The sequence below is a fragment of the Equus quagga genome, chromosome 14 (genome assembly GCF_021613505.1).
Source record: "Equus quagga isolate Etosha38 chromosome 14, UCLA_HA_Equagga_1.0, whole genome shotgun sequence".
NCBI lineage: Eukaryota > Metazoa > Chordata > Mammalia > Perissodactyla > Equidae > Equus > Equus quagga.
In genome coordinates, this window is record NC_060280.1 from 23,310,342 (window position 1) to 23,325,914 (window position 15,573).

General features: G+C 36.0%; 1 pseudogene; it reads right to left on the bottom strand.

Annotated features, from left to right (window-relative positions):
* Nucleotides 1–14,606: 14,606 nt before the first annotated feature.
* LOC124252254 (olfactory receptor 52E5-like) lies at nucleotides 14,607–15,573 on the bottom strand (annotated as a pseudogene).

Sequence of the window (15,573 nt, forward strand, 5' to 3'; positions counted from 1 at the left end):
CCTGCCCCACCGTCCATTAATCTCCTGTGGACAAACTCCAGCTTCTCTGCGTCTCCGGCATCACCAAGCAAAGGGCAGAGAAGGCAAGAGGAGGGCAAAAGAGAAAAAAAATTCCAAGAGCACAGGCTCTCATGTGTTTCCTCACCTGAGGCAGGATGCAGTCTCTACTACCCCGTTTTCAGACTACTTCAGCAGTACTGACTCAGGAACAGAAAGAGACACAGATCTGGACTGAAGAGATAGGTCTCTCTCATCTTCTGGCTAGTCTTGATGTAGCTGCCTCTCAGGAACCCTCCCCAGACTCACAGAGGATGTGAAGCATGGGGTCTGGCTCATTGATATAGGAGCTCTTGTTAGTTCCCGAAGTATCTGGGGCAGTTAGTACTCTAGAGCCTAAGGGACTCTGCCCTCTGGAAACTTCACTATACCTACTCCCTTGGGCCCAAAAGGCTGTCCTGGGACAGACATGCAGGCAGATGGAGAATAAAATGATTTTCATTCTCTCTAGAAGAAAGGACCTCTGGTTATCCAGTCCTACATTGATTGTGTGTTCTCTAAGCAGTTAGTCAGTCTCTGGGTACAGGGGCCTGACACACATCCATTCTTGTTCATACTCATTTGCAAATGTACACTCAGCACCTTCCGTGGATCCAGTAAGCTCACTCAGGAGTTCTCCTGGGCTTCCTGACCATGCCTTTTAGATAGGTATAGCCAAAACCACGCTATCAAATGGATGGGTGTTAACTTATCATGACTTTTATCATGGCGTTATAATGATAAAAATGCCCGAGAAAAGTGAATAAAATATCATTTGAGTGCAACATATTTTTCAGAGAAAAAACTCCCACAGTAGTTTTTGCTGTAGTGAAAGATTTTTAAATGTGATTTATATACAACTGGTTATTAGGAAACATGATTTGTTCCTTTAATTTTGCCTCGTGAATTATTCACAGTCTTCAAGTTATGGGGACAAGCATCATCAGTTTCTCTAAGGCCCTTCTTTTGCTTTATTTTATTTCTCTTTCTTCTACATATTTCAACATTGCTCCTGCTTCTCTTCCCTTCAGAAAAGTGAAAACTCGAGTGTACTTTAAAAATGTCTTTCAAATTAATCTCCAGTATATTTGTTTAGCTATATGTTTGTTCATGGCAGAATCGTTTGGATATTGAATTTATATAAATGTCACTGGGTTATAAATCTGATATTATTCTTTATTTTCAATCAACACTAAATCTTAAAAATCTATACATCCTCCTATGTGTATACTGATTTCATTATTTTCGACTGCTGTCAAGTACATTATCTGTACCTTATCCTTTTTACATAAGTAGCCAACACCCATGTGACCTATAATTAATTGTTACCAAAAATAATGTTTCTGTCAAAATCCTTGTACACCTCTCTTTATGGACCTAAAGAAGGTATATCTTCAAGAATGCTTTTTTTCAGTTATGGCATATAAACATATTTAATGTCACAAGGAATTACCAAATTTCTCTCTAAAATATTTACAAAATCCCATTAGAAATTCCTGAAGTTTCTTTGCTTTTCACATTCTTTATATCATTTGATGCTATCTTTTAAAAAAAAACTCTAAAGATGCAAAATAGTATCATTATTTTAATTTGACTTTCTTCTGGTAACTGAGTATTCTTCTTATACCGTTTAGACATTTGTGCTTTTCATGCTGTGAATTACGTTTACATCCTTAGCCTTCTTTTTCTATTAATTTCTGTTTTTCTTGCATATTTACAAAATTTCCTTGCATATTTTAAATACTATAGCTCCTTGTGACTAGGTATTGCTAGTATCTCCTCTAATCTGTCATACATCTGTCAATTTTAGTGTTTGCTAAAATAAAGCAATAGGAATATTTCAGATTGATCAAGTCAAACTGTCTGTTTTTCTATCAATAGATTTTCTTTGGAGATTTTATTTAGGGAACATTCCATGAAATCACAAAAATGTTTTGTTTATTTGTTTTAATTTTTTATAATCTTACTATTGTGTGTTTTATACTGATGTATTTATATCTATTTGTGGTTCAATGCCAAGGGTAGGGAGTGATATTAAGTTATTATGCATTGCTATAGTACACCAGCTGCAAAAATACGAAGTACTGTCATGCTCTTTTTATAAATATCTCCTACTTTGAGGCCCCAGGCACTCTCGACACTAGCCTGGCCACACTCAAGTTATCTCCTAGACCTCCCATGATCCATCAAGTAGTAGCATAATGTCAGCAGAGTTGGGCCCACTGTGGCCCAGCTCCAGTGCATAGCCTGAACACTTCCTGTCTTCTTGATGGAAGTGCTGAGTTACTAAGTATTACTAAGTATTTTTGAATACCACTTCTGTTTATAGTGTTAAATACATACTTAATTTTTCTCCGTATAGAGATAATTGATCATTTTTCCACTGATTTGAGATGTCAGCTTTATTATGTACCAAGTCTCATACATATATGATTCTGTTTCTGTTCCATTATTGGTGTATTTGACTTTATTTAAAGTGATGCCACAATGTTTTTATTGCTATTGCTTTGTAATCTATGCTAATATATGGTAGAGTGAGTTCCCATTTGAATTCTGTCCAAAGATTTTTAGTTTTTTTGTAGGTTTTTACTTTCTACACATATTTTATTATCAGCACCACTTCTGCCACATTATTTTGGTTATGACTGAGTTACAAAAACCAGCCTAGATTCACGAAGAGGGAAACTGGACTAACTTTATGGGAGAAGTTGAAAGAATTCATGGCCATCTTTAAAACCTCAATACATAATGCTAATTTTTCTTCTTCATGATTTTCTGGTTCATTACTAAAATTGCTACTCTGGTTTACTTTTGTTTATATTTCCATCCTTTGAGTTTCAACTTCAATTCCCCAAAATACACCAGCAAATTTCGGAATCTCAGAGCCTGTTTAGGATTTCCCCTGAGGAGATCTGCATGCAGCCTTTAGACTCTTTTCTTCTGATATCACTAGTATATCCAGGTGCTTCTATCTTTTAACATGTAATTTGTATCTCTATAAGACCTTTCAGTCTGCAGTCTTACGTTGTTAAAATTTATCATCAGTTCTCAATTTCTATTTTTTCAAGTATGTTTTCCTTCCATTAATTTTTTTCCTTACGTGACTCTTATTAGACCAAATTTGCATTTTAATATCTTTGCACATTGTCTCTTAATTTTCTCCTCTTTCTTTCCTTATCTTCTGACCACTATCTAACATGACTGGGAAATTTCCTTGGCCTGATCCAGCTTACTAATATGCTATGCAGTTCCATTTGTTCAGCTATTCAGCTCATCCACTGGATGCCTTATATCAACTATTTTATTTTTTAAAACAATTAGTTCTTTATTATAACTTTATGTTCCAACTTCTTATTTCCAATATCTTCCATTAAGTCTCTGAGGACATTAATGCTTTTATTAATTTAACAGATAATTGTTTTTTTTGGGGGGGGGAAGACTGGTCCTGAGCTAACATCTGTGCCCATCTTCCTCTACTTTGTATGTGAGATGCCTACCACAGCATGGCTTGCCAAGCGGTGCCATGTCTGCACCTGGGATCTGAACTGGCAAACCCTGGGCTACTGAAGTGGAATGTGCAGATTTAACTGCCTCGCCACTGGGCTGGCCCCCTAACAGATAATTATTTTGTCCTTACATGCTAAACATTGTTAATTTATCTTTAATGGTTATTCTGTCTAGCCCATTAATTCTAGTTCTTATGATATGTTTTGTTTAGTTCACTGTCTTTATTTCATAGGACTTATGATTTTCTTATTTTTTTCCTGTCCTCATATTTCCTTAGGACAATAAGTACCTTGGATAGCAAACTACAGCCCGAGGCAGAGGAAGAGAGAGATGAAGAGCAAGTTCTAGGCTGCGAATACTTCAGGTGAGTCTTGTGATTGTTACATCTCAGACAAAAAGCCTCATTGCTGTCTGAGTTTTAACATTTCTTGTTTTCTACAACCTAGGTAAACCAGCCCCTCAGGTAATCTCCCATCATCTCTGCCCCAGCACTGCTCTTTTCTAGGAGCTGCTAGTAAATCAAATTACGTAGACCCCAGTTGAGACTACAGAGGGCCTGCTCAGCGCTTACAAATAACACAGCCATGACAAAGGCTCTGCAGCTTCATTCCCACTCAAGAGCTTCAAAGATGGAACCAGTATTCTTAAAGGAAAGCGTGGGGAAAACAATGTCTCAAATAAAGTCTAGCCCCTTCATCTAGTTTCCTGTAATGCTGACCTTCTGCGTTAGTTGTTAGGGAGCAAACCAACTGTGACTCCCAATGGTTCATATAGATTTTGTGCTATATTCTCTGACGTTGTTAGCATACTCAAGGTTTGCGGTGATGGGCAGGCCGCATTTTGTCAGATGCTTTTTCTGTGTCTATTGAGGTGATCAGTCACATGGGCTTTTGTGGTTTGTTGCTTGTTAATATAGTGAATTGCACTAATTGATATTTGAATGTTAAAACAACCTTGTATTTCTGGGGTAAACCAAACTGGGTCTTATCCAGTTTGATGTATTAAGCTTTTAATATACTGTTCAATTTAATTTGCTAAAATTTTGTTTAATATTTTGGATCCATTTCTTTGAAGGATATCTATTCTTGTATTTGTCTAGTTTGAGTATAAGGATAAATGTGGCTCATAGTATGAGTTGGGATGTAATTCTTACTCTTCTCTTTTCTGGAAAAGTCTGTGTAGAATTTGTATTATTTCTTCCTTAAATAGTTAAGAGAATTTATCAGTGAAGTCATCTAAGACTGGAGATTTCCCTGCGCAAAGGTTTTTAACTGTAAAGTGAATTCTTTAATAGATATAGTTCTTTTCAGGTGATCTATTTCTTCTCAAGTGAGCTTTGGTAGTTTTGTATTTCAAGGAACATGTTTATTTCATGTAAGTTGAAAAATTTACTGGCATAGACTTGTTCATGATGTTCCATTACTATCTTTTTAATATCAACAGAATCTCTAGTGATGTCACCTATCTCACTCTTGATATTGATAATTTGTGTCTTCTCTTCCTTTCTTTCTCATTCGCTCTCTCTCTCTCTTTCTCACTCTCTTCCCTTGATTTCTCTGGCTAGAGTATTAGAGTCTTATAAACTTTATTACTCTTCTCAGAGTAAAATATTTTGGTTTTAATGATTGTCTCTGTTTGTCTTTTAATTTAATTGATTTCTGTTCTGAGATTTATTCTATTCTTCTCTTTAATTTGGGTTTAATTTATTCTTCTTTTTTCAGTTTTTTAAAAAAGCAGAGCTTGGTCATTGATTTGAGACCTTGTATTTCTAATATAGATATTTAGTGCTATATATTTCCAAGTATTGCTTTAACATCATTTAAAAATTTTCAGTATGTTGTATTTTAATTTTTTTCTGTTCAGAATACTTTCCAATTTGCATTTTGATATTTGCTTTGTCTTATGGATTGCTTAGAAATGTATTGTTTTGTTTTCAAGTGTTTGGGACTTTTTCTAGAGATCACTTATTATTGATATCTAAATTAATTCCGTTGTGGTCAGGGAACGTACTTTACATAGCCTGAATCCTCTTAAATACATTGGAATTCATCTTATGGCTTAGAATTGGGTCTATTTTGATAAGCATTCAGTGTGCACTTGAAAGAATGCATATTTTGCTCTTGCTCTTGGCTTTGAAACATATTTTTTCAGATATTAATATAGCCATTCCATTATTCTTTAGATTAGTGTTGATATGGTATACTTTTCCATCCCTTTTCTTTGAACCCATTTGCATTTATATTTGAGGTGTATTTTGTGTAGGCAACATTTAATTGTGTCTTTCTTTTTTTGTCCAATCTGACAAGCTCTGCCTTTTAATTGAATGTTTAGTCCCTTTATACTTAATGTGATTATGGATATGATTGGGTTTAAATCAATCATTTTGGCATATGTTATCTGCTCCTTTTTCCCTTATTTTCTTTCCTTTGGATTGAGTATTTTAAAAATATTCCACTCTATCTTATTTGTTTGCTTATGAATTATAACTATTTTATTTTTGGAGGGTTGCTTTAGAGGTTATTGTACCCATCTCTAACTAATCATGGTACCCTCAAGTGATAATATATCATTTCCATATAATGTAAGAACCTTACAATAATATAGTTCCATTTCACCTTTTCTGGCTTGTGCTATTACTGTCATATATTTTAGTTTTTCATATATTATAAACCACATACTGTGTTGCTATTATTTTTGCTTAAACAGACAATTCTTTTTAAATACATTTACATAATAAAAAATATTTCTTATTTATCCATGGAGTAGCAAATTCTGATGCTCTTCATTCCTTTAAGCAGATCCATATTTACATTTGGTATCGTTTTTCTTTTGTCTAAAGAAAGATTTTAAAAATCGTAGAGTGAGCTTGCTGGTGATGAGTTATTTCAGTGGTTGTATGTTCAAAATGTATTTTATCTGTTTCTGGAGGATATTTTTGTGGGGTATAGAATTCTAGCTTAACAAATTTTTTCTTCAGTTTTCTAAAGATTTTCTTCTACTGTCTTCTTGCTTTCATGGCTTCTGAGAAGAAATCTGCCATCCTTATTAATTTAGTTCCTTTGTATGTAATGTGTGATTTTTTCTAGTTTTCAGATTTTTTTCTTTATCAATATTTTTGAACAATTTGATTAGTATGTGCCTTAGTATAGTTTTCTTTATGTTTCTAATTCCTAGGTTTCATTAAGCTTCTTTGAACTTTGGGTTATAATTTTTATCAAACTTGGGAAATTAGCCATTACTTTTCAAAATATATTTTATGTCTCCTCTTCTGCCAATACATGGTGGCTTGACACTACAAAGAATCTTTATGTGCAGTCGTTGGGTAATAAATAAGTGAATTTCTTTTCTACCTGTTATTCTAAACTTTCATTGATAACCTCACCCATTTTGCAATGGGCCTACATGGGCCCATACCTTTTGTAATGCAATTTGAACATTAAATTGTTTATATAGGCCAGGGCTCTGCACACTCTACAGACGGCCTTGAATGAAGATGACCACACCATCTTATTTACCACAGTCCACATAGAGGTGCTTTCTTCTCTGACTTTCTTGTTTTTGCTTCTCCTCCTCTGACCACTACTTTGTGTTCTCTCCATGCCAATCTCACACCAGAAGGTAAGGATGATGTGGGGGCTGTTGAGGGTTTTTTGTGGGCTTTCTTCTCTTCTTAGTTTATATTCTTTTTGTAGGTCATCCAATCCACTCCCATTGCTTTAATTCCCATGTTTATATTTTATGTGAGTGCCAAACCTGAGAGTCCAAGTGCTCACTATACACTTCCACTTGTATGTCTCATGGGTGTTCAAACTTAAAGTGTCTAAAAATGTACTTCTGAATTTACCCCTGAGCCCCTACCTCCTCCTATGATAATGTTCCACACAATTGCTCAGATCATGGAATCATCCATGAAATATGCTCTCTCCTTCATTCTTGGTATCTAATGTAAAAACCCAGAGGGCAGGAACCATGTATGAATAATATTCCTCATAGCTAGCATACGTTCAGTCATTTATTTAACAAACATTTATGGGTCTTTACCATACGCCAAACACTCTTTGGGCACTGGAGATACAGCCGTGAACATAACAGACAAAAATTCCTATCTCTATGCTGCTCAGGTTTTAGTGAATCTAGACTGACCAAATGAATAAATGAGTAAAATTTATGGTCATTAGATAGTGATAATTGCTATGCAGAACACTGACACAGAGAAGGCTTTAGGAGATCATTTGTGTTTGGGGGGAATATTGTTGGAAACTATTTTAAATACTGTGGTCAGGGAGACAATAGACCCAAGGGAGATAATTATGTGGAGAGAGAGAAACAGCAAGTAAAAACTCTCAGACGTGGGAATGCGGTTCATGTTTTTGAGAAACTGCTAGAGAGGCAGGTTAGATTGAGTGGACTGAAAGGGGAGCTCAGAGAGGTAAATGAATTGGACCTAGAAAAGTAAATTTATCTCTGTTCTTGGCTTCCAGAGTGTCTTATTTGCAAGTTTTATTATAAGACTTATGAGATTGCAGTACAATTGACTTTACATATTCTTGCCTTTTCCACAAGGCCATGTGTTTTTTGAGTCACAGGACCAGGATTTATTTATATTACATTCCCATTTGCTAGTTCTATGCTGGATATAATATAACTTTCAATAAATATTTTTGAATACCTGAAGAAAAATGTTAAAGTATAACGATTATTTTAAATATTTTTTAACAGTTGCTTTTTTTTTTTTAAGGATTTTATTTTTTCCTTTTTCTCCCCAAAGCCCTCCGGTACATAGTTGTATATTCTTTGTTGTGGGTCCTTCTAGTTGTGGCATGTGGGACGCTGCCTCAGCGTGGTTTGATGAGCAGTGTCATGTCCGCGCCCAGGATTCGAACCAATGAAACACTGGGCCGCCTGCAGCGGAGCGCGTGAACTTAACCGCTCAGCCACGGGGCCAACCCCTAACAGTTGCTTTTTAATCCTACATTTACTCTTCCAAAGTCAGCGCACTATCTTTAAGTACTGATATTTCCCATTGGCGACACATCTTTAAGTGTAAAAAAAGAATAATGAATCATGACCAATTTTAGTGTTGCTGGTTGGTTTAATACTAAAAAATAAATTGATATAGTTAGTTATATCAACAAAATAGAGAGCAAAACATGATAATTTCAATAATATCGGAAAAATATTTAACAAAATTTAGTACCCATTAGTAATAATAATACTCTACAAACAAGGAATAAAAAGAAACTTCTTCAAATTGATGGATAGCTAACATCATGTTTAACAATGCTTTCTCTAAGACTTGGAAAAAGGTAAGGATTTCCACTCTCACATTTCTAACATTGTACTGGATTGCCTAGATAGTGCAATAAATCCAGAGACAAAAGCATATAGTTTGGAATGAATGAAGCAAAATAGTCTTTATTTAAAGAGAACACAATAATGTATGTAAAACCCCTACAAAATCAATTTTAAAAACTACACAAGCTAACAAGTAAATATAGTAAGTCTCACAATACAAGATCAACATATAAAAATCAGTTTTATTTCTATATACTAGAAACAAACAATTGGGAAATGAACTTTAGAAACATTTAAAATAGTAGTAAAACATAATATTTAGGAATACATTTTAAAATACATGCAAGATCTGCACCAGAGAAATAAAAATATTGCTGAGATAAATTAAAGAGGATCTAAAGAAATGTAAATATATGTTATGTGCAGGGGATTGAAGACTCAATATTTTCAGGATATTAACTCTTCTCAAATTGATGTGTAGATTTAATGTAATCTTAACTGAAATCCCAGAAGCTTTTTTGTAGAAATTGACAAACTAATTCTAAAATTTATAAGGAAATGCAAAAGACCTAGAAGAGAAAGACAATTTTAAACAGGAACATTGGGAGACTTACACTACCTAATTTCATTACATAATATAATCAAGACAGTGTGTTATTGGTGTAAGGATAGGTAGATTGGTGTAATGAAAGAGAATGGAGAATCCAGAGATAGACCTATGCATTTATAGAAAACTAATTTTTGGCAAATGGCTTAAGGTAATTCAATGGGGGAAATGACAGTTTTCAACAAATGCTGTTGGAAAAACTGTGTTTCCATTTGGAAAAAAAAAATGAACCTCAGCCATGATCTCTTACCACATACAAACATTAAGCTATAGACTTATACCTAAAAGCTAGATCCAAAAAACTTATAGAAATTTTAGGAGAAAATCTTCATCAACTTAAGAAAGGCAAATATTTCTAAAATAGGACGAAAAGCATGTACCAAAAAAGTTTTTAAGGACAGTCCAGTGGCATAGTGGTTAAGTTCACACGCTCTGCTTCAGTGGCCCGGGGTTCATGGGTTCAGATCCCAGGCACAGACCTATACACTACTCATTAAGCCATGCTGTGGCAGCGTCCCACATACAAAATAGAGGAAGATTGGCACAGACGTTAGCTCAGTGACAATCTTTCTCATGCAAAAAGAGGAAGATTGGCAACAGATGTTACCTCAGGGTAAATATTCCTTGCCAAAAAAAAATTTTTTTAAATGATAATTTGTCATATAATGATAAAAAAAGTGATACATTTCATCACCATTTAAAATATCTGCTCTCCAAAAATCAAACATTAGGAAAGTGAGTAGGCAAGCCACAGGTTGTGAGAAAATATTTATGATGTATAAATCTGCAAAGTATGTTTTTCTAGAATATATATAACTCTTTACAACTCAAGTATAAAGATAAATAACGAAGTTACAAAAATAAACAGAAAGCTTGAATACACTTTTTTCAAAAGAAGCTATTTAAGTGGTCGATCAGAAAATAGAAAATTAAAATTATGATGAGATGCCACTGTACAGCCACAAGAATGGCTGAAATTAAAAAAACTGACAACACTGAATGTTAGCATACACGTGGAGGAGGTAAGAACTGGAACTGCTGGTGGGAATTCAAAAGGGAGCAATGACTTTTCAAAACAGTTCAACAGTTGCTTAGAAAGTTAAGCATACACTTTCTATAAAGTCCAGCAATCTCACTTCTAATATTTACCCAAGAGAAATGACAACATACATCCACATAAAGCATAACATGAAGCTTCGTAACAGCTTCATTCATAATATATAAAATCTGGAGGCAACTCAAATGTTTACAAAAGAAGTAAATAGATGAAAAAGTTGTGGTCTGTCCATACAATGGAGTACTATTTTCCAATAAAAAGGAATGAATTACTGGAACACACAGCCACATGGATAAAACTTGAAAACATTATATTAACAAAAGAAGCAAAACACAAAGTGCATTCTACGTGATTCCATTTCTATGCAATTCTAGAATACAGAAAGCTAATGTATAGTTGCAAAAAGTGACCAATGCTTGCCTAAGGCCAGGGTGGAGGAAGAGACCAACTGGAAATGAGAAAGAAGATACTTTTTTCAGTGATGGAAATATTCTTTTTCTTGATTTTGGTGGTTGTTAAAATGGGTGCACCCTTTGTAAAAACTCATTATACCAGATGCATTTCATTGCATATAAACTATAGGTTAATAAAATTGATAGAAAAAATATGAACAAAAGAGAAAGTGGGGATGCCAATTTATGTTTAGTTAAGTTAAAACATTAAAATATTATCATATACTATTACCATTATTTTTCAAAAGGACATTTTAACTCAAAAAAGGGGAAGATCAGAAGTCTCAGAATTAAAAATATCCTTTGCATTCCATTTACTAGTATTTTCAGAATATTTCTGTCATTCTTAACATTCTTTTGTCACCTAGACTTGTGAAAACTTTGTCGTATAGAGCCAGCAATTCAGTCAGGCATGTGTAAAACATTTGGTTAAGTAACTTGAATAAGGATATGCATCAGTTGAGAAGCATGGCAGGGATGAAAACCTTGGTGTGTTTGACTCAGGTGGAAGACATTGCTGGTGTCTTACCTGGAGGTGTTCATCCCTCTCTCATACCAAGAGCTTTCTCTCAAAATTATCTGTGAATCTTTGAAGGAGTACGTTTGCTGGCCTCAGAAGCATTCTTGGCCAGAGCCCAGGGCAGATAGGAAGTGGGGAGGAGTCGTTCCCCCAAGAACAGTTCTCAAACAGTGATTTATGGGAGTTGGACGCCCAAGCTTCCTTGCCCTCAAATGAATAACCTGAAAGAGTTTCTAATCAGTCTCTTAAGATTCCCCAGACTGAGCTCCAGTTGTCCACAGCAATAACTTAATCATTAATGCATCCTGTATTGCCCCTGAAGCTACAGTTCCCCTCATCATGGTCAATACAATTAATCATAACCAACCCTGCATCCCTGGTGGAATGGCACAAACACTTCAGGGACGTAGTGAAGTGGTCCTCAAACACATCCCTATTTAAACTCACTCATATATTTCCTGCATAAGCTATGGCTTATGGCAGATAACGATGGACAAAAAATAGCTATTACCAAGTTGTAAGCCCAATAACAGCTACTGTGCCAGATGTGGCATCTTTACTAAAATAGACAAGTCTCTAGCATTCACTCTGTAAATATTGTTCTGTGTTATGTTCTTTTCAGTTAATCTCTATCAAGAAAATAGACTAAAAGCAGTTTTCATTCAACTGAGGTAGGCAGCAGTGCACACTCAAGGACTCCTTCTAGGCTACATTACATTTTTTTCTCTTTGTCACAATATAGACTGAAAGAACCTAGTGCATTTTGACACTGTATATTATTCAGAGTGGTTAAACAGAAAGTATCAAGTACCCTGGATTCTCTGATAAGACATACACATGACAGGGTAGAATATAAATACCACAAAGATTCAGGAGTTTGCCATATTAAGGACATTTTTACATTACCAATGGTTTGGAGCATGCTCAGACATCATCCCCATGTTAACGGATAAATTGTTGTTCTTTGCACCTGTCACTAAGAAAGAGGATTCTTGGGATTTTGGAGACAGCATATAATACCCTTGAGAATTCTAATTTGATCCACTCACTAGGTGACATTGAAGGCTGACAGCTTTGTTTGGGACCAAGATCAACAGAGAGCTCTGCAGCACGTTTGAGGTGAATTTCAAGCAGCTCTGCTTCTCAGACCATAGGGTTTGGGAGATACAATGGTACTCTGGGTATTAGTAGTAGACAAGGAAACTGGATAATTTTATCTGGCAAATTATGATCCCCAGCATAAACCCATGGATTCTGCAGTAAACAATGAAACAGAGAACTAACCACTATTCAAAACACAGCTCCAATTGTCTGAAGCAAGAGATAAGAAGGTTGCACAGGCATAGCAGCAACCCATCCTAAGAAGAGAATAGTATTTTTGGAGTTGCCTAGAGCAACTACAGAGGGCACAAGTTACATAATCAGTTGTCACAGATCTCATTTTGCCAACTTCATTTTCATGAATGCCTTTGCCTCTCTTCACATCTATGTCCTCAAGGAGCCTCCCTATGACCAGATAAAAGGGAGAAGAAAAAGCTCTTCCTAGTAATGAATTAGTTAACTTACTATTTGAAAGTTAAAAATGCACTGTTGCCACAAAGATGGAGACAGAGCTCTGAGCAGTGCATCTGGCCATGAACTCTGCAAAGAGAGGATTAGCAAGACTTGAAAATCAGAGGCAAAGAGTTCTGGGGAAGAAACATGTGAGTGTCACCATGAGATTTGGCACAAAGCATACAGATCTTAATGGTTCACATTAATGCCCACCTCAGAGCACGTGTCAGGAAAGAAGAGGCAATGAACTACCAGGCAGCTAGAAGTAGTGACCTCTAAAAGTGCTGATTGCATGTGAGTGAAATCTAGATTGGGGGGTAAAGCAGGGAGGTGAAGAACACTGTTTGCAGCCTCTGTACCAACTGCAGAGACAGGAATGTCTATCCCTATTTTAAATCCTTCCTTCCTTATAAATTGTGATAGGCTGCTATCTTGAAGAACTAGTGACAGGACAGAGCTAACACTAACATAGAGAATGAGAAGATCTGACCAGTACAGGGGTAGACTGTAGCAGACATTGTCTGTGCTCTGTCCTGTCCTTTCTGAACTTTCATTACACACCAACACATTTCTGCTGGAAACACCTGGAACTCTGCCCAGGATGGCCCTCTGGCTGTGGAAGTATGCTAGACTCATGGTTGGGGCAGGACCAAAGTGTCAGGAGATTAAAGCCTAGAGAAGCAGTTTTCAAACAATGATGAACAGAAGTTATGGCAATATCTTTCCAGTTCTTTTGATCATCACTTGGATCTGCCTTCTACCACAGTTCTGTCTTGATTTGTTCTAGTGGCCATTGCCTTAATAATGGTGCTAGAAGCAGATTATGTTACATAAGATCCCTGCATATATGCTGGAGAGATATCTGAGATATTATTGAAGTGTCATTGGTCAAAATTCATTTCTATGGCTATTGAGATATGTGGATTACTAGGGAGTACCCCAGAAACACCAGAGGCCAGACTTAAGAGAATAATATTAATTTTAGACATTACTTGTTGAAGAAATGAGGTTATTTGTTTTAAAAGTTTTTTTCTTTTAGAAAGTTGCACAGCACTCCTTAAATCTCCTCAATGGGAAATTTTATATATGTAAATAACATATAACATAACTTGTTACACATGATTAGTCTTCTGGCACTAAAATTTCGATTTAATTTTCAGCTTCCTTAGTGAACTGATTAATTAATTCTCTTAGATTTCAAATTCAAAATGATCTCACAGAAGTTTAATAACACAACAAATCTTGTTAAATCAAGCCAACCTATGGCCACTTTTGGGAAGTTCAGCCAGTTGTGAAAAGTAAGATTGTTATCACAACACAGCCATACAGTGGATCAGTGACCATGGGCATGTGGCGAGGGCAGGAAGATAATGGTTGATATCTCTTGTATAGTTTTTTCCAAGTTGGTTCAGAAAGTTAGTAGGACTAAAGCAGAGGTGTAATACAATAGTGCTTGAGAGTGTTTAGAATATATGTTCTGCATTGGGCTTTGGTTTCTCCTTCTAACTGAATCCAAATTATATTTATATATATGTATCATAATATCACATATAACATGATGGCTGGGGAAGCTAAGGATCAAACATCTTTAGGGTTAAGAATTCTTAGGACTCGCTTCTGGATCTGCTTTGTCCTGATCCCATAGATAATAGGGTTGAGTGCAGGTGGAACAAACAGAGAGAGTTTGGCCAGAAATATATGAATATAGCCAGAATGTGGTGACCAAAGTGGTGGGTCAGAAAAAAGAAAAGTACTGAGATGCAGAAGATGAGCATGACACAGACATGGAAGCCACAGGTGTTGAGAGCCTTGAATCAGGTATTCCATGATGGTAAATGGAACACTGTGTGGAGTATCTTCACATAGGAGAAAGCAATTACAATAAGGTCAATGAACCCCACAGAAAAGGCAACCATCCCAAACAAATTATTGGCCTTGATACTGGCCCTGGAGAGACAGGCAATGCTCATGTGCTTGCAGTGGGTGTGGAGGATGATATGGGCACCACAGAATGACAACAACAAGATGAGAAACACAAAAGGGATAACGAAGATTAAAAATCTCACTATGATGACTATATCTAGAATGGCCACCACCTTGTTGGTGAGGATCATGGTGTATCTCAGGGGATAGCAGATGGCAGCATAGTGGTCTATGGCCATGACTGTCAGGACTCCAGACTCCAGGCCTGTGCAAAGATGAATCATAAACATCTGTGCAAGGAAGTTATCAAAAAATATTTCCTTGAAATTGAGCTAGAAGATGCCCAGCATCTTGGGGATAGCGGCAGTGGACAGGCTTAAGTCAGTTCAGACCAACAATGCCAGAAGGAAAACATGGGTGGGTGGAGACTAGGCTCAGACAGAATTATAAAGAGGATTATAATGTTCCTCAGGAGCATAATCAGATACACAGCACAGTAGGAGAAACCAATCCAGATGTGGAAATTTCCTGGGCCTGGAATCCCCAAAAGGACAAAAGAGGAAAGATGGAATTGAGCAGTGTTTGATGGGACATCTTCATGATTGTTGGCCAATTTTTCCAT